The sequence below is a fragment of the Myxocyprinus asiaticus genome, chromosome 43 (assembly GCF_019703515.2).
Source record: "Myxocyprinus asiaticus isolate MX2 ecotype Aquarium Trade chromosome 43, UBuf_Myxa_2, whole genome shotgun sequence".
In the NCBI taxonomy this organism is placed as follows: domain Eukaryota; kingdom Metazoa; phylum Chordata; class Actinopteri; order Cypriniformes; family Catostomidae; genus Myxocyprinus; species Myxocyprinus asiaticus.
In genome coordinates, this window is record NC_059386.1 from 2,135,545 (window position 1) to 2,158,910 (window position 23,366).

General features: G+C 38.3%; 1 protein-coding gene across 1 annotated transcript in view; it reads right to left on the bottom strand.

The window, feature by feature from the left end:
• The window catches only part of LOC127433367 (chondroitin sulfate synthase 3-like), a 94,239-nt gene that overhangs the window by 57,084 nt on the left and 13,789 nt on the right, over window positions 1-23,366 (bottom strand). The gene's annotated exons all lie outside the window — the stretch shown is intronic.

Sequence of the window (23,366 nt, forward strand, 5' to 3'; positions counted from 1 at the left end):
GATTATGGCAGCAGACACCATCTGTAAAAAATTACAGCAGAAATTACAGATGTAACTTTTAAAATATTATGCAGGAAAAGCTGAAATGTAATGTATAGTACTATCACAGCTCAACATTGTACAAGAACAGCCAAAAATGAACTAAAATACATCCATTTAAAATAAACAGAAATGACCTAAAACTGTCACTGCCAGATTTAGCTCTCCATTACAAGATTCCTGAACAGTGAAAGCTGTAAATATGAAGGGCGAGATCACAAGCATAAAAGCTGAATTAATAATCTTTTTTTTTATTTATTTATTTTTTTATCTCTTTTTGTCTATTTCTTCTGCTTTAGCTTCTGTACTTCTCGAAATACACTTGATACTCGGCGGTGTGATACAAAAGCCAACAATATCTGCTGTGTGACAAATTGCTCATGTTCCTCATTTTTGACTAAAATGTATACATATTCTCTTAATAATAACAACAGACAGATAGTTGTATATGTTACTGCATCTTCTGTATATGTGTCTGTCTTTAATTCTGGACTAACTGAAATTGTCACTTAGGGCCGCCACGACTAGAAATTTGACTGGCAATTAATTGTCAAACAAATAATTGCGATTATGACGATTAATTGTCTCTTAGGGCTTTAACGGTTAATTGTCATAAATTGTCATTTCTTAAGGTGCAGGTGTGCGTCATACATCTTAAAATGATTTTTACATATTTAACTTCAAATATATAAAACCAAATAATAAAATAGGGATGTATGATTTCCTTAAGGCTTAAACTTATGAATGACATGAACAATATGTTTTGCATATCAAAATATTTTTAAATACTTAAAATAGGTCTCTTTCTGGTTAACTTTAGGGATGCACCGATACCACTTTTCCTCTTCCGATCTGATATCGGAAATCTCAGTATTGGCCGATCCCGATCCGAGACCAGCGTTGTTTTGTGTAGAATCAGTTTAGAATATCTTTATTGTGTGGAACTAATTGGGAGTACTCTTTAATATGTAAAGAAACACAAACCTCTAACTACATTTCAATATAAATGTATAGCTTATTAAGAAACACTTTATTATTAACTAGTATACTGGATAATGTAGCAGCAAAATTAACAGTAATTCCAGTATAAATCATCAGTAGAAAAGAAACAGTTTTTTTTTTTTTTTTTTGTGCAAAATTCTCTCAAATTGCATCTGGACTTTAAAGGATTCAGATCTCTTTTTTTGTTCAGTTTAATTATAAGATATCAGCTAACTTTTCATTCACAGAGTTATTTTTTGGAACCCATTCAACTTAATTATAATTTGTAAACAAATAATAATAATAATAATAATAATAATAATCTCAAATCGTGCACCTTTAACTTTTAAACCCTCACGCTTTTATTTTGACATTATGAACTCTCCAGGAAGTCCTGTATGTGTCTGTTTGTAGGCAAGTTCATAGTAGTTTAATTCACTTCTTATTCAAATTCTAGTAAAATGCACCTCTGGTGCCATTATAAATGCATATTAAGTGAACCAAACTATTGAGCATCTACATCGGAGATGTTGTTCATGAGTAGCGCTCAAATATTGTGCACCACGTGAAGGCTAAAAATAGCTGCGAGTGTGTGTGTAAACAGAGCAGCGCCATTCACTGACGCGCTGGAGCTGCGCATGCATTTTATATATTTACTTATTAAACACAGCCGAGCTATCGCACGTCTTCAAGTGGCTTTGAATAAAATGCACGAGTCATATGAACTGCTTTAATGGTGTTTTAATGGTTCTTTTATGTCATTTTTGGAGCCTGACAGTATTGAACATGACTAACACACAGTATCGGATTTGGATCGGGCTCGTCGGACCAATACCCGATCCATTTAAAAACGTCAGTATCGGAGCCCATACCAATCCAGGTATCAGATCGGTACATCCCTAGTTAACTTCAGTTTTGTTCAATTTTACATTAACAGTTGTTTCTAGAACTCATTTAAATATATATAAATCACACACACTTTTTGTCCTAATTTATTCACTTTCATACTAATGCTCTTTGATTTAACCCATGAGCCCTTATTTATCACGAAGCAAAACCTTTGAGATTCATTTAATAATTTTTTCACTCCACAGAAACAGTGTTAGTCTCATCCTCTTTCACTGCGTTTGCCATTACACAATTGTTTAAAGTGAAGCTGGAGCGCTTTGCGTTCACTATCAAAGTTTATAGAGCACAATTTATACAACAGACATAGACCAATGTGCTTTACAATAAAACCTATAAAACTCAAATTCTACAGAAGAATAGGACTTAAAAACAAATAAAACGGTAAGAAAAGCACACATTAGACAACATTAAAAGCCAGAGAGAAAAAAATAAGTTTTTAGCAAAGACAAAGTCAGAGCAGATCTTGTGTATTGGCAAACTGTTCCAAGGCTTGGGTCCAGCTATGGCACCACTTTTCACCACTTTGCTTCAGTCTAGCCCTAGGTACAATAAGCAGTCTTTGAGTCCTCAATCTAAGAGCTCCGGAGGGATTATATATACACAAAGTACATCAGAGAGATAAGATGGAGCCAAGTTGTTTAAGGACTTATAAACAAATGAGAATTTTAAAATCAACTGAAGCGGACTGGTAGTCAGTGTAGTGAGGCTAAGATAGGTGTAATGTGTTCACGCTTCCGAAGACCATATTATATTTGTTCATTTATGGGAGTTTGGCATGAGCCTCTGCTGATGGCGCTCGCATCAGAGTGCTTGAGAAGCGCTTCTCGCTTTCTTCCGGACAGGAGCTGCTCTGGTTGATGTCTGCGGTGCAGCTCAGTGATGCTCAAATGCGCCATTGATGGCATTTGTATATTTGCTTGAAATTCTCTTATTTGAGCATTAAAATGTGATTAGAATATGAAGTGCACAATAATCACGGTTATCTTAACCACAATCAGACGATTATTTAATAATTGTGCCTATTGTCACTTAAACTCTAATAGCTGCTCTGAAAACATTTATTGCAGCAGATAATGTTATGACAATAATCAGTTACATTTAGATTGTATTATATAAGTTGATTTCACATAAAAATGTAACACTGTCTGTGACTCTGTGGAGCTACCAAAACATTTCCGTTTGTTTGAGCAACTAGTCCAGCCTGACACAGCATTTTTGGGTACACTGAGTAAGTATTGTGTAAAATAATTACTAAATTCAACCATGTTTTGTTGATCATATCTGTTGTCATTCAGTTGTATTCTACAGTAGATAGATGGATAGATAGAGATTTTGAAAATATGACTGATCGTGCGCAAAAAAAAAAAAAAGTCTTAAGGATAGTGATCATATGAAGCCATTTATTATCATCACATAGTTGTTTGGCTCCTTTTTAAATCATAATGGTAACAGAAATCACCCAAATGGCCCTGATCAAAAGTTTACATACCCTTGAATGTTTGGCCTTGTTACAGACACACAAGGTGACACACAGGTTTAAATGGCAATTAAAGGTTAATTTCCCACACCTGTGGCTTTTTAAATTGCAATTAGTGCCTGTGTATAAATAGTAAATGAGTTTGTTAGCTCTCTCGTGGATGCACTGAGCAGGCTAGATACTGAGCCATGGGGAGCAGAAAAGAACTGTCAAAAGACCTGCGTAACAAGGTAATGGAACTTTATAAAGATGGAAAAGGATATAAAAAGATATCCAAAGCCTTGAAAATGCCAGTCAGTACTGTTCAATCACTTATTAAGTGGAAAATTCGGGGATCTCTTGATACCAAGCCAAGGTCAGGTAGACCAAGAAAGATTTCAGCCACAACTGCCAGAAGAATTGTTCAGGATACAAAGAAAAACCCACAGGTAACCTCAGGAGAAATACAGGCTGCTCTGGAAAAAGACAGTGTGGTTTCAAGGAGCAATAATGGTAGCCAAGCTGTAGGGTTGTTCCAAACAGAATTTCCCCCAAAAAATGACCAAATGACCACTATTTTTGAGTGGCATTTGGTCACCTTTCAGCCATTCGAAGCTCTCACAATGGAGGGTAAAGTCTTTGAAGGAAACAGTGTGTAGAGATGATCACTTCTGAATGGAACACACCGCATCATTCAGATGAGTTGAAAGAAAATTGGCCCCGGGGCCCTTGCTAGTCATAATCCGCCCCTGAATATATTCCTATTGAATTTTTCACATTAAATCTGTAACTTGGGTACATTCACATTTGTACATTTATTCATTTGGCAGATGCATTTATCCAAAGTAGGCAAGTGACAGTATCAAATTTTCACATCACGATAACCTCTGAAGGTTTTATCATGGTATTGAATTATATTTAAAAAAACAAGCTGAAAGAAACTTTGTTCTCTTAATAACAAGTTTACTTTTTCAATCCCAAACTAGCCTTTTAAATTAACAGATAACAAAAGAACTTTGAATATACAATAAAAAATAAAATATTTTATATATAAAACAGATATTTAATAAATAAATATTAAATCCCCTCCAGGAGTCTTAAAGTGCAAAGATGTAAATCCCTTTTGAACAATTGCCACATTGCCATTTGTAATCAGCCGATACGAAGTCCTGTAATTAATACTGCATTTGTTTTTACTGCAAGACGCAAACGTTACGCTAGCAGAGTTCTGGCGAGCTACATGTTATCTGTAAATGGCAACAACAGTTCACTTTCTTTGTCGTCTTAGTTGTCACTTAGCTAGTTGTCTCCTAGAGTGTTGTCTCACTTTTCAAAAACAGTTTGGAAAAATAAGCAGATCGGTCACAGCTTTTATCTTGCTGAACTGCACAGGATGATTGTCCCGCAGATGAGCGAACATGGAGGTGTTCCCTCGTTTCACTGCCACTTTTCTGCCACATGTTTTACACAAAGCGAAATCATCTTCGACCAACAATCCCACTGTATGGAACCCAAAATGCTTCCGACTTAACCCTTTTACACGGTGGATAAAGAGTCGACTGTGTTCCTCCTTCAGCCATGCTTCTCGTCCACTATGGTTTTCTTTACATCAGAGTGCATGTGTCATTTATGCTGCATACCCAGTGTTTTGAATCTTGATTTGTTGATAGAACAAACTACTGTGCAATCAGAAAAATGTAAACAATCTGGCTAAAAGGTTTAGAATAATTTACTGTATTTTGAAGTGCCCACAATAACAATATCGTGCAAGTGTATTACCGTGATAATTACCAAATACCGACACATGCCTAATCCAAAGCGATTTACAAAAGAGGAATACTACAAACAATTCATCTTTAGGAGACAGTTGAACAAAAAGTGCTGCATTACAAAGTTTCAGTTGAATTGTACAATACAATCCAAGACAGATTAACGTGCTAGTGTATGGTCAAGTTCTCATGGGTAGAAACATGACAAGTGACTGTCGCACATCCTTTAAAAGGGGCTTTCACACTGATAGAATTGTTGTTTGCCAAGTCCCTTTAATGCTTATTGCTTGTAAGCGTTCCTGATGCAGTATCCTACTGTATGAGGGCACTTTGCATCACATCAATGCACATTTGAAGTACAGGTTTCTGCTGAACAATAATAGGAATTTCCCAATATGTGGGCGTTCTCAAACTGGGATGGGCTTTTATTTTTTTTCACTATCCAATGAATGTAGGGACTCTCAATGTAGTAGGCAAATTGTGTAAAGAGGTTGAAACACCCATCCCGGTTAAAAAACGCCCATATTTGTTCTGCGGAGACAAGTCTTGCACATTTGCAAGATCTTTTAAATCTGCTCAGCATTCGTCAACGGTCAATGTCACCTCAAACTGACAACTCTCACTGAGTATGAATTACTTCCAGTTTCTTCTTGCATCTGATTATTTATATCAGTCATCCCAGGAAAAATTTGATGTAGTAATCACTTTATTTTCTGTACAGTCACACAGTACAGACGCAATGAAAACTCAAAGCGTGTCTCCCGATGAAGTTACACACACACACACGTGAAACGAGTGATCCTCTTTGTATACTTTGTTGGATTTTATTTTATTTCTGTAAAGGGAATTGTAAAATTAGCACAATCCTCTGAGTAGCATGCTAGCAGCTAGTTGTTTACAATGGCGGATGTGGACTCCTCTCCTTTCTCAATGCTTAGTGCGTCACAGGTTTTTGACCAATCACAGGCTGCAGCACCTCCCACATACTCCCACAGTCCCTATATGCCCCCAAAGTACCAACTCCAGAGTAGGAGCTAAAAATTCCCCAAAAACGGCTCCGAGGAACTATAGTTCCTTAGGTGCGAAAGCGACAAAAGGTACTGGTCCCGGGCTTTAGTACTGCTAGTGGCAAAGGGCCTAATGTTATAAAGATGTTTGTTATTTTAAGATGGATACAGTAATAATCTATACACATAACAGTCAAACTAGATGGAGCATTTTACTTGACTTGCTTGGGGTTTATCGTTTAGTCTAATTAGAGTGCATTTCATTTGCATATTAAAAGAGAATCAGAATCAGCTTTATTGCCAAGTATGCTTACACATACAAGGAATTTGTCTTGGTGACAGGAGATTCCAGTGTACAACAATACAAAAACAAATACAAAAACAGCAGCAAGACATAGATAATAAAAAATAAATAAAACGAATTACACATACGTACAGACACACACACACACATACATACATACACATGGGTAGTGCAAATTTAATACAATCTGTTATGTACAGTGCAATTTTGTTTTTCTTCCTCTCCCCCAGAGGTATGAAATGGCAGAAGAGGTTGGATGTGTTGGATAAATATAAAAGAGAATAAACTGTGTATTGCACATAGTTATTGCTCAATGGGGCAGTTTAACTGATCATGAGATGGATAGCCTGAGGGAAACTGTTCCTGTGCCTGACGGTTCTGGTGCTCAGAGCTCTGAAGCGTCAGCCAGAAGGCAACAGTTCAAAAATGTAGTGGGCAGGGTGAGTGGGATCCAGAGTGATTTTTCCAGCCTTTTTCCTCACTCTGGAAGTGTACAGTTCTTGAAGGGGGGACAGGGGGCAACCAATAATCCTCTCAGCAGTCCGAACTTTCCTTTGTAGTCTTCTGATGTCTGATTTCGTAGCTGAACCAAACCAGACAGTTATTGAAGTGCAGAGGACAGACTCGATGACTGCTGATTAAAACTGTATCAGCAGCGCCTGTGGCAGGTTGAATTTCCTCAGCTGGTGAAGGAAATACAACCTCTGCTGGGCCTTTTTCACAATGGAGTCAATGTGGGTCTCCCACTTCAGGTCCTGTGAGATGGTAGTGCCCAGAAACATGAATGACTCCAGTGCTGCACAGTGCTGATTGTACAGGTGCTAGAAGTGAGTTTCCCCTCTATCACAAGCTGCTGCCTGTCCGTCAGAAAGCTGGTAATCCACTGACAGATAGACATGGGAACAGAGAGTTGGTGTAATTTATTCTGGAGTATAGCTGGGATGATGGTGTTGAAAACTGAACTGAAGTCCACAAAAAGGATCCTTGCATATGTCCCTGGTCTGTCCAGATGTTGCAGGATATGATTCAATCCTATGTTGACTGCATCATCCACAGACCTGTTTGCTCGATAAGCAAATTGAAGGAGATCTAGAAAGGGTCCAGTGATGTTCTTCAGGTGGGCCAACACCAGTCTCTCAAATGATTTCATGACCACAGACAACAGGGCGACAGGTCTGTAGTCATTAAGTCCTGTGATTTTTGGTTTCTTTGGGACAGGAATAATGATTGAGCATTTGAAGCAGCATGGGACTTCACACTGCTCCTGTGATCTATTGAAGATCTGTGTGAAGATGGGGCCAGCTGGTTAGCACAGGATTGAAGACACGCTGGCGAGATGCCATCTGGGCCTGAAGCCTTCCTCGTCTTTTGTTTCCAAAAGACACGGTTCACATCATCTTCACAGATCTTTAGTGCAGGTTGAGTAGCAGGAGGGGGGAGGAGGGGGGTTGCAGGAGGTGTTGGTGTTTGTGTGACGTGAAGGTCAGAGTGGGTGTGGGGTGTGAACACATTCAGGTCGTCAGCCAGTTGTTGGTTCCCTACAGGGTTGGGGGTAGGAGTCCTGTAATTTGTGATTTGTTTCATGCCACTCCACACTGATGCAGGGTCGTTAGCTGAAAACTTGTTTTTCAGCTTCTCAGAGTATCTTCTTTTAGCCACTTTGATTTCACTGTTCAGTGTGTTCCTGGCCTGATCGTGCAAGTCTTTATCCCCACCCCTGTAAAGCATCCTCTTAGGCCTGACGTATCTGCCCGAGATCTGCTGTAAACTACGGTTTGTCTTTATTGAACTTTAAATAAGTCCTAGTAGGAATGCACATATCCTCACAGAAACTGATATATGATGTAACAGTATCTGGGAGCTCGTCCAGGTCTGTTGCTGCAGCCTCAAAAACACTCCAATCCGTGCAATCGAAGCAGGCTTGTAGTTCCCGCTCTGCTTCATTGGTCCATCTCTTTACAGTCCTTACTTCTGGCTTGGTTGATTTTAATTTCTGCCTGTAGGTTGGAAGATGAACCAGACAGTGATCAGAGAGTCCCAAAGCTGCTCTAGAGACGATATGCATCCTTTATTGTTGTGTAACAATGATCCAGTATATTCCTGTCTCTGGTGGGGCATGTGATGTGCTGTTTGTATTTGGGCAGTTCACGTGTGAGATTTGCTTTGTTAAAATCCCCAAGAATAATAATAACTGAGTCTGGGTATTGTTGTTCCATGTCTGTGATTTGATCATCCAGCTGTTGCAGTGCTGTGTTCAAACACACGTTTGGTGCGATATACACACACTCACCAGAATAAACGAGGAAAACTCCCGCGGCAAGTAGAAAGGCTTAGTTAATAAAGAGCGCTTCCAAATTAGGACAGCACATCCTCTTTAACGTTGTTACATCAACTTTCATCGATATAAAAGCACGTTCCACTGCCTCTTGTTTTCCCCATTAACTCCGCGATGTGATCCGCTCTGAACAGCTGGAAGCCCGGCAGATGTAACGCGCTGTCCGGAATGGCTTCACTCAGCCAGGTTTCTGTGAAGCACAAGGCAGCAGAGGTTGAAAAGTCCTTGTTTGTGCAGGTGAGGAGATGTAGTACGTCCGTTTTGTTAGGAAGAGAGCAGAGATTCGCTAAGTGAATACTCGGCAGCGCTGTTCGAAATCAGTGCCTACGGAGTTTGACCAGCGCACCGGCTGAAAGGAGCTGGTGCGCTGGTCAAGCCCAGTGACTTGACACATGCATCATTTATGTTCATGATATATAGGTTTGTATTCAAAATGCTTGTGGTTTGGGACATTCATATTCTTATTTGAATAGCAGGAGATCGATGGATACTATTGCTGTCTTTACAGTTTCACAAGGCTTCCAATAAAATACACCTGTATTCAGCTCCTTTCTTGGGTATTTATTGGAGGACAGTTTAGCTTTCTACATAGCTATGCAAAGAGCACTTAGTGATGGCAGAAGCATTGTAACTCTAGAACTTAATGTGACAACACATTCCTGTTGTAAAACTACTGAAACTAAAAACAGGAATAAATTCACGGTGGGTCAAGACGGACTTCAATATGATGCCACGAGTGACACGATGACTAGCATTGTTTTCAAAAATATGTCCGAAAAATTAGCCCATTGTCCTCGAGACAACAAAGCATATATATTTTAAAGAAATCATGCAAAATACAGTTTCATGGCTCGTAAGAAATATTGCTAGTAAATTCTCAACTGTGAAAAAACAGGACAAATTGCAGACAAATGACACTTTCATAAAGCAACACATACTGTTTTTGTCGTCAGCAAATTCACGATGGTATAATAGGTGGCTTAACACTGAGGGAAAATGTCTGTCCGTGTCTCTGTCTAATATCAGCATTAAAAATAAAAACCTACAACCAAACCTGTTAAAACAGATTGAAACACTGGTGTGACGTTCAGCTGAAGTCATCTGCGGCTATTGTATGGTAGATCTACTCATCGAAAGTCAGCAGCAAACGTTGGTTAATAAATTGAGATTAAAAGTGCTGGGGAGTTGTTGTATTTAATTATTTCAGTATTATTTTATTATTGCAAGTTTGCATAGAGTGCAATGTATGCATGTCCCTGTGCCTTTTGATTTATTTTGAGAAATATAAAAGTCTTTGTTCTATGTGCAGGTAAGACAAGTAAAGAACACTGTTGCATAAATCTATTTCTGTATTATGTCTTTATATAGGCTACAGTATGTATTTTACTACTAGTGTAGTCCAAACAAAATTTCGAACCCAATTATTACATTTTTGTCTAGTTTACATTCCCTAAAAATGAACTATGTATAAATAAAATATCATATTAAATCATGATTACTTTAATCGTTTGGCATTCCTAGATTTAATAAAAGGGTTATTTGATGCAAAAGGGAAAAAGAAAATGTAAGAGCTACGGTGAAAGAATGCTGAAGGAGCAAATTGATGTAGCTAGGTGTCAATGTATTTAGAATAAACACAAAAGGAATATTGACCAGGATAAATGATGTCTCACACTAGACAAAAAGATAAATGTTTTCTGGATGTTTGTATATTTATGCTAATCACTTGCTATTCACTTTCCAAAATACTTTTAAATAACCTTTCTTTTAAAGGGGTCATGAAATGGAAAATCGAATTTTCCTTGATATTTAGATATAAAAACATACCGTAAACTTCAGAGCTCAAAACTACCTCCAAGGGCTGGGCGGTTTTTCCAATTAATTCAAATTTGCATTGACACGATTTTTTTTTTTAATCGAGAAATCAAGATTTTGCAGAAAATAACGCAAAATGCAAAAGTTATGTTGTAAATCCACCAAAGGCTGAATAAGGAAGAGAAAAAGAATTCACAGCACTTGTCTTAATACCGCTCCGATCTGATCAGCTGCACAAGAGGCGTGCTCCAAATGAACGTGACAGGTTAACATCACAGAGACTGAAAGACAGCGGTAATATTCCCAGTACGATTGTACACCAGCTTCGTCCAACATGCAGGTATACACCGGCTTAAGACCATAACTGCCCTCGGCATGCACGTTGATGAATGGTCTCCTTTCTTTTCTTTTGACCCATAACAAAGCATTAGTTACGTGACAGTTACGGGTGCTTCATTTTAAATCATGTGAATAGGCTATATATGGAAGAATCAAACATCCGCCACTCCTTTTGCCATGATGATTCAGACAGATCGCTAATTATTGCTTTGTTCTGCGACATGTTTCAAGTGTACAGCATCTATAGTCAACATTTGGCAAGCGATCATTTTGACAAACTTTAGTTGAACTGTAATAAATTTCATATTGCAGCACTGCTCAGCGTGAACCGCTAGAGGGTTTCTCTCTGTCTGCAGAGGTTTATGAATATACACACACAAATTGTTTGATATACAATGAGTACTTTCTAGATAAACTTGATAATTTATAGATAGATTTCTAGATAACTTTCTAGATAGACTTGATTTAGATAAATTAATATCTACACTGGCTAAGAATTATTTAGCAGTTTTCTTATTCTTATTTCTGAACCTCTGGGTTTATTAGATTAATTTATTTTACATTTACACTGTTGACAACTTCCCCCTGTGGTGCATTTGTAAATTTTTCTTGCACACCTTTGTTTCCTATAATGAAAAAAACTTGGATTTCTCTAAGCAGGTTGCCTTGCATTCTAATAAAGAACATACAATTTGAATCATGTTGGAGTACATTTAAAAGCTGGAGAGAAAAAAAAAAAAAAAAAAAAAGTCTCCATAAATTTGATAATCACAATTTTATTTTGACATTTCACCCAGCCCTACTTCCTCCCCAGTCTAAATAGAGTATTTATAGTTGCCACCCTGCTGAAACATCTCGTTTTGAAATCTGTCTGTTCGTGACGTCACAAAACATTGCTCATTTGTATTTACACATCCCACAACATGCATCACACACTTGGCCCCGCCCACTGGCGCACAGCTGAAGTCAAGAAAGCAGGCCTTATGTGGCTAACTATTCTTTAAACACCAAAGAGGGACCCATCTGGACTCTATTTTGTATATAAACATGAACTACACAGACTCGCTGTCATGTGCAAAAGTCTTCAGCATGTAAGGCTGGCACCAGAATGTCTACAACCAAAAGGCGCCATTTCCGGTAAAAGTCAAAGAACTCTGCGAGAATCAACGTCATAGAACTCTCTCACAAAAGCTGAAATCTACACCTGAATATCACCACAGTATGATAAATTGCAAATCACCTTGCTGCCCCCCCTTCTCTCTCCCCTTCTCCCCTTCAACAGCTCTGGACCAACACAAAGACATAAGATTTATATGTAAAAAATATAACAAATAACATGAAAACAAAGAATGCAACTGTATGAGTTTAATATCATTTAAGAGGTCTCTGTGCGACTGGTATGGTCTCTTTCCCATGTTGATAAAACTAAATGGTAACAAAGTTATAAGGTCTTTGCCAGATACTGCATAATTCTGGAGGTGGCTCCCACTCCTTGACCTACAATTGAAATTATCTCCTGTATGTTAACAAGGTTAAACCCCAGGAAGTCAAGAACCCATTCACCCCCAAATCCTCATTGTTCAAAGGATAATACCATTTGGTACACAATGTTTATTCTGTCTGGATATTTAAGGAAAGTTGGCATGAAGTTCTGGGAATCTGTATACAGATCTCCCATGCTGTACCGCTGCATGTAGTTTTGTCAGGTATGTTTCTTTGACTTGTCTTTTATTTTTAGTAATGCTTGTTTATTCTGATCATGTGAAATTGGCTTTGATTTGAATTTCTGAAACAATGTTTTATATCCTACCTGACAAATAAATTGTTATTATTTGATTTATTCTGAATTCCTCTGAAATCATTACTGGAGCTTTAATATAGGAGGAAGCCATTTAAAGACTCTCAGTTTGAATTTAAACCACTCAGGACAACCAGGTAGGACAACCACCTAGGACAGCCGGGTAGGATTTGAATTTCAATAGACCAGGGTAGACCAAACTGGAGCTTTAATATAGGAGAAACCACTCAGGACAACCGGGTAGGAGAAAGCCATTTAAAGACTCTGTCACTGCTCACCGCCCGTCTTAGCAAGTTGTATGTACGTGACTAAGCGGCAATATCGTCTGGTTATGAGAAAAGCCAAACCAGACAATATTAGTTAACCCTACAACCACTGACTAAGAACGGAACTGGCTATCCATTTTCGGGAGGTTTACGTAATTTAATAATGGCCGGCGTAAGTCTCCAAAGATCAAAAGGACAATGAATAGAAGAGGATTTAGAGTAATCAATAACCTAAAAATGTTAAATTAAAAGAATGATCAGAAATTAGTTAGAGCTTAAATATAAATTAGAGGTCAACTTAAAATTGGAGTCAGATTAATATAAAATTGGAGTCAGATAAAATGAATAACGGAATTAAATGCGTGAATTAACAATAATTGATTTACTTCAGTGCTCAGAAAAGACAGAACAACACAGAGACCTTCAAGGGCAATTTATTGAAGTTCCGCTCCGGAACGGATATGAAAATTATTTATCCAGATTCCCTTTTTTTTTTTACAAGCACATAAGATGTTTCACAAAAGCATTTGTCTTAAGATGGTTATTTATATCTTCAGCTTATTTTGTCAATAGGAAATAAACGTTAGACTCCCAAACATTACTTTCGCAAAATTGAAAAGATTAGAATAGAAGAACAGGGAGCCCTGCAACAGATGGCATGGTCCCCACAGAGCCCCCCACTGAATAGAGTCAGTCTGAGATTACAAGAAGAGACAGAAGCAATTGAGACAGCCGAAATGGACAGAAGAACTGTGGCGAATTCTCCAAGAAGCTTGGAACATCCTATCTGCCAACAACCAAGAAAAACTGTGTCCAGGTGTACCTAGGAGAACTGGTGCTGTTTTAAAGGCAAAGATGGTCACACCGAATATTGATTTAGCTTTGTTTACTGGACTTTGTATGACATTAAGTGATGAATGAAAACTGTCATTATTTTTGAAGACATCCTCATTATGCAAAATTTCACAAGCGCCTAAAACTTTTGCACAGTACTGTATCTCGCTGCTTTTAAAAGACTCCACACGCCATGTCTCCGTGGTAACGCGCTCAACAAGCCACGTGATAAGATGCGCGGGTTGACAGTCTCCAACGTGGAGGCAGCTGCTATTCGTCCTCCGCCACCCGGATTGAGGCGAATTACTACTTAAAAGCGCATTGGGAATTGGGCATTCCAAATTGGGTGAAAAAATAAATAAATAATAAAATAAATCACATTTAAAACAGAGTTGACCAAAGTGCTTCACAGTAATACAATTTAAAACATAACTTTTCAAAATTACCACATACACAAACACCAGTTATCTAAAATACAAACACTCCAAAACAGTGTCCTACATTTCATTTGTCAGACTCAAAGGCCAGTGTACACAGATGAGATTTCAGACATGACAAAAGTCTTCAATGATCACACTGAGCCGTGTGTCACGAACTGTTTATCTGGAAAAGTGAAGCTTCCGGCAAAAAACACACGTCATATTAAAAGCATGATTCAAAATAAAAATCTAGATGCCTGAAATTGAGGAAATGTAATAAAAATATATTACAACTGTATAGTAAAATGTAATATTCAGTGTAATAATAATAATAATAATTCAAAATATCACAAGCAAGACAGCTGTTGAATAAAAGTTTGGCAAAAAAAAAAAAAAATGCAATGACATGAAACTTTCTATTTTCATTTATTAAAAGTTTTTTTAAAAGAACTTGATTACACACCATTTTGATGATGAAATTAAACTTTAACAGGTTCTGGAAAATAATTATTAAACTATAATTATTAAAAATAACTAAACTTGTGTTCAATAGCACATTATCATATTAGCATATTTTCGCTGTGGTATCAAAACTGGTATCGAGAACCGTGAAATTTCACTGGTATCGGTACAGACTACTGAAATTTTGGTACAGTGACAACACTAGTTTATGGTGCTGAGTGATAACAGTTGTGCTTGAAATGAACAGTTAATATTTTCAGATGCAATGTGTTGGATGTGCGTTGCGTAAACCCTGTTTTGTTCTATAATGTTGAGGGGTTTGTGTTAATTCTCTTCCAATTGAGTTTGCTGAATTTGATGGCCTACATGATGTTAGCCAATCAGAACAGTGGCCGATTACAATGAAGTTTTAAGGAGGCGCCAAGGCCAAAACAGAGCATTTTAGACAGAGGGCCAGAGACAGGGTGGAAAATGATCATATATTACAAAATTATGACTTTTTTTGGTGCAAAAAAAACTTAAAACATTATCACTGGACCTCAGGCAAGATAGTACATATATAAAAAAAATAAAAATAAAAAAAAAAAACACTTCATGACCCCTTTAATAAATTCTAACTCTTCATCTGTGTTGACACCAGTTGATAAAACAGTTCTCTACATGTTAGCACCCTCACATGTGCTGATATCTGTATGGCAATGGCTCCACGAATGTCTTTATTTTGTATTGTGTGGGGCTGAACATTCAATCAAGTTATGATGACCTTGCGATTATTTTGAAAAATATTGTGATTTGAAATGCGATGTGACTACATTTTTTATCAACTTTTCATTGAAATTGCCAATAGAAATACTGTTTAAGAAAGTGTTTACATTTGAGTCCTCTTAAAAAGAACCAGACTAAAATACAGTGAAATACAGAGGGGGGGGTTCCACTTTGTGATAGGGTCTCGGACCACTTTTCACTATAATTTTTTGTAACCCAATAATAAGAAATTATTATAGAAATATTGTATACTACTACTACTACTACTACTACTACTAACTACTACCACGCTAATTGCATTCAGGTTAAACCTTTAGTTTGGAGGCACTTTTATTTTGACGAAACATGAAGACGTCTGTTTGTATTAAAGTTCACAATGATCATTTACTGCAGAGAAATGCTCTCATCCATTCTTCTGTCCACAAAAACCTGGTGTAATGGGGTTACTTTAGATTCGGATAGTAACTTTTAGCAGCCAAGTATATTTAAAAACACAGAGAGAAAAAAAAAAAAAAAGACAATTATTGAATCTAGAGCACTGCTCAGCTCATTAGCCCCATGTGTGCTTTGTGCACAGCTCTGTTTTCTGTACACATACTCAGTAAGCGCAGCCAGCAGTGTATGCAGACCATTTATTTATTTAAATCGCACTATCGCGATTTCTAGATTATTTTGATTAATCATTCAGCCCGAACAAATATCTATAATAATCCTATGGCACCAGGTTTTTTGTGGACAGAAGAGGAGATCAGAGCATGTCAACCTATTTGCAATGAGGCGCTCATGATGCTCTTCAGGAGATACTTACTGTTGAACTTTTTAACTAGATCCACCAAGAGGACCTCACAGGTGACATGCTGATACCATGAGTGCAGGAAACACATTCCCCAAAGCTTCAAAGCTCAATCAAAGATAAAACATGCATAATGAGCGGTTGAGAGAAATTTACACTCACTTCTGTGATCAAGTAATTTACAAGGTTCCTTATTTTTCCAGCATCAAGGGGCGGTCACACTAGGCTTTGAGCACGCCAATTTTTTTTCGGACGACGCAACGGACCAGGATATGATGTCATGCAGGAGACTTCTGGTGTATCACAAAAAACAAATATTATATTAAAACTGTTAAACTATATTGTCTACTCACTTTCCTGCAACAATATATCTCACAGATTTGAAATATGTATCCTTTGAATTGAGCCAAGAGGTCAATGTGTGACGTTTCAGTCTCCTATTGGTCACGCGTCCTCTTGTTGTTTGAATTCATAATAATTAATTACAATTATATTTAATCACACATTATACATTTGCACATATACAGTGAAATTCTTTTTTTCACATATCCCAGCTAAGCTGGGGTCAGAGTGTAGGGTCAGCCATGACATGGCGCCCCTGGAGCAGATAGGGTCAAGGGCCATGCTCAAGGGCCAAACAGTGGCATCTTGGCGGTGCTGGGACTTGAACCCCCGACCTTCTGATCAGTAACCCAGAGGCTTAACCGCTGAGCCACCACTGCCCCAATTCACGGTTCAGTGTTCACAAAGTTTCCGTTCTGCTGCATTTGGATGCGTTTGAATGGGAGTGCAAAGTGTATTGTGGCTGCCCCTTCAGTCAAGTCAATTTTTTATTAGTGGTGTTACATAAGACCTTATTCACAGCAGTACCATCTTTGATTTTTAATGGGAATGGCTATCCCTTACAACCACGTTGTCAATCTCTTCAATGGGTTGTACTGCAGTTTAAAGTGTTTTTGGATCGTTCCGCAGACAAAACATTGAAAAAACATATATTTTCAAGAACATTCAGTAGACAAAACAATTCCAGACAACATGAGTTGTGGAAAATCAAATGTGATATGAGCTTTTTACAACTTTATAGCATGCGTGCCATTGAAGAGATGCAAGTCTATCCCTCAGAGCCTCGTTGTCATTCCTATTAAAAACAAAGATGGCGCTACTGTGAATACGGTAACTGATAACATTTGGATTACCTCTGACCTCTAACCTAACTCTCATTTTGGCATTATGCTGCTTAAATGAGTTTAAGAAAACTTACAGTAGATGAAGAACAGGACGCCATGCAAAGGGTAGACGTATGAGAGACAGCTCTCTTTTTTAATTTTTAACATTATTTTCATGATATAATCTGGTGAAATTCGATACACCCAGTTACACATTTACTGTTTGAGGTAAACATGGCAAAAGAAGTCAAAATCCTCAGGCTCTGGAGACATTAAAAGACACTTACAGGTTCAAGATGAAAGCCCAGACAGGCCTTTGGACTGGGGACTCGATTTGGATGGCGCGGCGGGAGAAGGAATCCAGCGTCAACTGAATCACCGACATGGTGATGTTGACGAAGGCAATTGCGGACTCGGAGGATCTCGCTGCAATACGATCGATCAATTACGGCGATGGAAAAAAATTCTCTGAGCTAGTCACAAGAGTGACAGATGTTGAAAAACGAATCAATTATTTGGAGGCATCAGAGGGGGAATTAGCTGCTAATCCGCCTGCGACCAAAGTTGATTTGGAACGTGTTCTTGAAAAGCTTGAAGATCTTGAGAATAGAAGCCACAGGAATAACATTCGAATTGTTGGAATTCCTGAGCATGAGGAGGGCAGAGATATGGTGAAATTCCTAGAGGAGCTTTTCCCCGAGTCTGCTCGACATAACAGGCCACAAGCTGGAAATCGAGCGAGCTCACAGAGATATCACAAAATATCTACATTACCACAAAAAGGATGTCTTAAGTTGGCGGTCTGTGTAAATCATGAGATATACTTTTATCCGGCCTTCGAGTGAATTGACTCTTGGCCATCCGAGGACCGGGATGCGCGTTTCGTTTCCTTTTGTGCTGGTTCCGCCTAGTGGTTGGAGCTTGTTTCGTTAAATAACATTACTTCCGGACAGTTATGGATGAATCTGTCAGTTCCGTGTGCTTATGCCTCCTGTTGGCTGGAGTATGATTTGTGGAGTATTTTCATGGGACATTGGACTGAATGTCATCTGCTGCACTCATCAGCTGGCTCACTGAAGATTCGTTTGTCTGTCCGAGGAAACTGAACTGCTTTATATTGCCTGGAATTTGTTTTGTGAAGGAACACACCTTTGAAACAGTTCTGTGAATGAGTCTACACGTTCTTTGTGTTTATTCTGCCTATTGGCTGGGGTTTGTTTTACAAAATATTTGATGTTATGTAATTTTGCCTTACAAATTTGTGAGGCAAAATTGAGCAATCCGATAGCAAAGTTGTCAAAGTTGTGGGGCTCTCGTAGGCATACATGGACTCTGAGTTTAGAGGGATTGATACCGGTTGGCGCTGTCGTGCGCGGGGTTAATGCGCATGTTCTTTGTTCTGTTTGTTTTGTTCGGGGGGGAAGTTCGGTGTTTTATTGTTGCATTAATGTTGAAATGTGGTCTTCATAATTTTGTTTTTGACACACAATTGATTTTTTCTATTATATCAAAATGTCAAATGTTAATGAGTGTACTATCTCTCTCCACATGGAATGTGAATGGGTTGGGGCACCCCATAAAAAGAAGGAAGGTTATTTCTTAAACGTATGAAATATGATATTGTTTCTTCAAGAAACACATTTTTCCCCGCAGGAAGCTGAAAAATGTAGGAAGATATGGGGTGGACATGTTTTCTTTAGTGTTGGCTCAATTAAGAGCAAGTGAGTCATTATATTGGTAAATAAACATTTACAATTCAAATTTCTCAAACAGTTTAATGATAAATTAGGAAGAGTCATTGTTTTAGCAGAAATTCAGGGGCAAAGTCTGATTTTGGCTAATATTTACACACCTAACGCTGATGATCAGGGATTTTTAATAGATCTTTAAGGGATGTTGCAAGCCACTGGCACCCCTCTTGATATATTTTGGGAGGAGACTTCAATCTTTTGATGGACTCAGTCCTTGATCATAGTGAAGCAAAAGTGTGCAAGCCCCCTAGAGCAACACTGACGCTTCACAGGATGTGTAAAAATCTTGGTCTTACAGATATTTGGAGACTTTTGAACCCATCTGGTAGAGACTATACATTTTTTTCATCAGTCCATAAGATTTATTCTAGAATAGATTTTTTTTTATATCCAAATCCCTCATTTCATCTGTTGTTGATTGCTCAATAGGAAACATTTTTATCTCGGATCACGCCCTGGTGAGTTTAGAGGTGTTGCCACATAGAGAAAAAGAAATCATAGTTTTTGCCTTAAATGTATCCCTTTTGCAAAATCCTGATTTCCAACTAATGTTAAAGACTGAAATCAATGTTTATATGGAGACCAACTGGTCCTCGGTATCCTCTGTGGGCGTGGCTTGGGAGGCAGTTAAGGCGGTTCTTAGGGGTCGGATCATACAGTATGCCTCATTCACCAAAAATCCAAAGCACGAGAACTCGTGGTGTTGGAAGGAAATATTAAAAGTGCAGAAGCAGAGCTGAAGCGCCGTATGTCATTTGATGGCCTCGGAGAATTGACCCGATTGAAATATAGATATAATACTATTTTGTCACAGAAAGTGGAGTTTTGGTTATTCAGGGCAAGACAGTCATACTTTGAGTCGGTTGACAAAGCAGGGAAGCTTTTGGCTAGATATATAAAAGCAGAGAGTGTCTTTTTCTAGCATTCCCTTAGTGAAATCTGCTGGTGGTGAAATATTTACCTCAGCCATTGATATTAATAATGCTTTTAAAGATGTTTATTAATCTTGATCTTTATAGTTCCACGTCTTCGTCTACCGATGACGATATTAGAAACTTTGTGGAACCATTAGATCTTCCTAAACTGAAGACAGAGTGAAAAAACACTCTTGATTATGAGATAAACTTGGAGGAGCTTGACGAGGTAACTAAGTCCCTACCTACTGGCAAGGCTCCGGGGCCAGATGGTTTTGCCGCAGAATTTTTTTTTAGATCTTATGCTACAGAACTGGCTCCACTTTTATTAGAATTTTATACTGAATCATTAAAGAATGGAAAGCTTCCTCCAACCATGACACAAGCCCAGATCAGTTTGATTCTTAAAAATGACAAAGATCCAAGCGAGTGTAAAAGTTACCGTCCAATCTCCCTGATCCAACTAGATGTAAAAATATTGTCAAAAATTTTGGCTAACCGATTAAGTAAGGTTATCTCTTATACATATAGATTAGGTGGGGTTTATTTGGGGTGACAGATAACAAAGCGTCTCATCAATATCACATGGTCAGTAGCGAATGATCAGTCTCCGCTCACTGCCATCTCACTTGACGCCGAAAAGGCATTTGATATGGTAGAATGGGATTATCTTTTTAAGATTTTGGAAATGGGTTCGGGAGTACATTTATTGGTTGGATTAAGTTACTTTATAAACACCCTGTAGCAGCGGTACAAACAAATGGATTAATTTCAGATTATTTTACTCTGGATAGGGGCACTCGGCAGGGTTGCCCTCTTTCCCCATTATTGTTCTGTATCGCCCTGGAACCATTAGCAGCCGCGATAAGAAAGGAGGATGATTTTCCAGGGGTGACTGTGGGAGGTGTGGCGCATAAACTTCTGCTTTATGCAGATGATATTTTATTATTAGTCTCTGACCCCACTAGATCTATGCCTTACCTCCACAGAATTATTCATTCCTTTTCCAAGTTCTCAGGATACAAAGTCAGTTGGTCTAAATCCGAAGCTTTGGCTTTGACAGCGTACTGTCCAGTAACGGCCTTCCAGCCGGGCACCTTCCAGTGCCCCAAACAGGGCATTAAGAGCAAATTTGTCTGATTTAGTTAGAGTTAATTTTGATCCCTTAATAAAAAGGTTTTCGAATGATGTGGACAGGTGGGCTTCATTACACTTAATGGAATTAAAATGAATTGTATTCCAAAATTCAACTACCTGTTACAATCTCTCCCTATAGATGTCCCCCTCTCTTATTTCAAGCAATTTGATAGCATAGCGAAGTCCTTCATTTGGAATGGTAAGCGTGCCAGGTTAAATTTCAATAATTTACATAGGCTGTCTGACAAACGTGGGTTAGGCCTACCCAAGATTTTGTTTTATGCATTCGGTCTCACACATTTGGCTCATTGGTCGATTCCACTTGAGAGCCCCTCCCTGGTTTTGTATTGAAAAGGAAGCTCTTGCCCCATCTCACCTCTGCATAGCCTTTTGATCATATTAATCAGAGAAGTCACACCCAGTTATTTTGCATTTGTACTTGATATGGACAAAAGTGTCCAGAGTGTTTAATTCTGATATTTATTTAAACGTAGCCTCAAGCATATGGCTGAACCCTAAACTATGCATTAATAAGTCCCCTTTCTGTTGGTCGGATTGGATTGTGAGGGGGGTTAATACACTCGGTGACCTATATGAGAGTAGAGTATTGAGACCTTTTGAAAATTTGGTTCAAAATTTTGGGATTCCCAGATCTCAATTTTATAAGTATTTACAGCTGCGCCACCTACTCTGCACTGTTTGCGGGAGTGGCACGCACCCCCTAGTGCGGCAGATACTCTGGGATTGGTGATTACTGCTTTTAGAAAAGGTCATAAGGCATCAGTGTATTACTCCCTGCTAATTCAATTTGACCACTGGGGTATCTGTTCGTGTTGGGTGGTGGGGTGCTTAATGTTCGGGAGGAAGATAATATGTTCGGGTTGTAAATAATATAATGTGATTCCATATATTCTGTTATTTTTATATTATATATATGGAATCTCCTGTGGTTAAATAAATATATATATATCTTCAAATGCGATATGATGGGTGTGGTGAGAAACTGATCAATATTAAGTTCTTTTACTAAAATTCTTCTCCATGCACTGTAGGTGGTGATGTGCATGAAGAATGCGAATTAGGAATTTACTAAAAAAAAGGAGTTAAATATTGATCTGTTTCTCACCCACACCTATCACTTCTGAAGATATGGATTTAACCACTGGAGTCTCATGGATTACTTTTATGCTGCCTTTGGTCAGTTATCTGGTTTTTGGACCTTCAAAATTCGGAGTGGTCGATGCATCAACACCATAAAGTAAATAAATGCATTAGCAGCATTCTATATATTAATCTCTGGCATTAACGGCTAAATGCTAGATAGTAGTGTAAACAGGTTTGTAAAACAGCAACGGCCTACTGCAAAGGGGTGAAATAGTTTTTAATTATATTTTCACAGACTCGTATTCCGTTGGAAGTTTGTCTTGCAAAATTGTCACGGATTTGGTGTGAACAGGCCTTAAGCCTTATTCACCAACCACCCGCAATCAAGCAGGCACGACAGCACTACTATAACGCTGCATTTAATTATTTAGTCATTGTCATTGCAGTGCAAGCATGCCTCCTTTCTATGTAAATTAGGCTCTTAGATTGTGCTTTATTCACAAAGCTTAAGTGCAGCTTTTTTGCCAGACGCAATGAAAATCGTGCCATCACCGCCTGAGGAAAACAGGCAGCAAACTGAATTTTATTTAAGAGATGATTGTGTACTTTTTCTATCGATCTTGGCTGGAGTCATTTATCAAATAATGATCGAGCATTGGCATATGGTATAAATAAACAGGCATACAGTATATCCAGATGTGCGGTGTAGTCAAGCACACTTTCAGCATGTTAAAGAAATTATTCGGGTGTTTGGGTCACAGTAGTGAAGTGATGCTGTACAGTCCCGTAAAAGTGTATAGATCACAGTGGTAGTGCTCAGAACCAGCACACAAGAATGGATTTGCGCCATGTGGTATGCTGTCAGCAACAGTGATTGTGGCATTTTAAAACTACAGCGCTGAATTTCTATAGAGGAGATGAAGTATATGAAATTATGAAAAAAACTGATAGTCAGCAAGCGAGCATGAATAGCATTACTCAAGGTTGGCATGCTCAAAAGAGT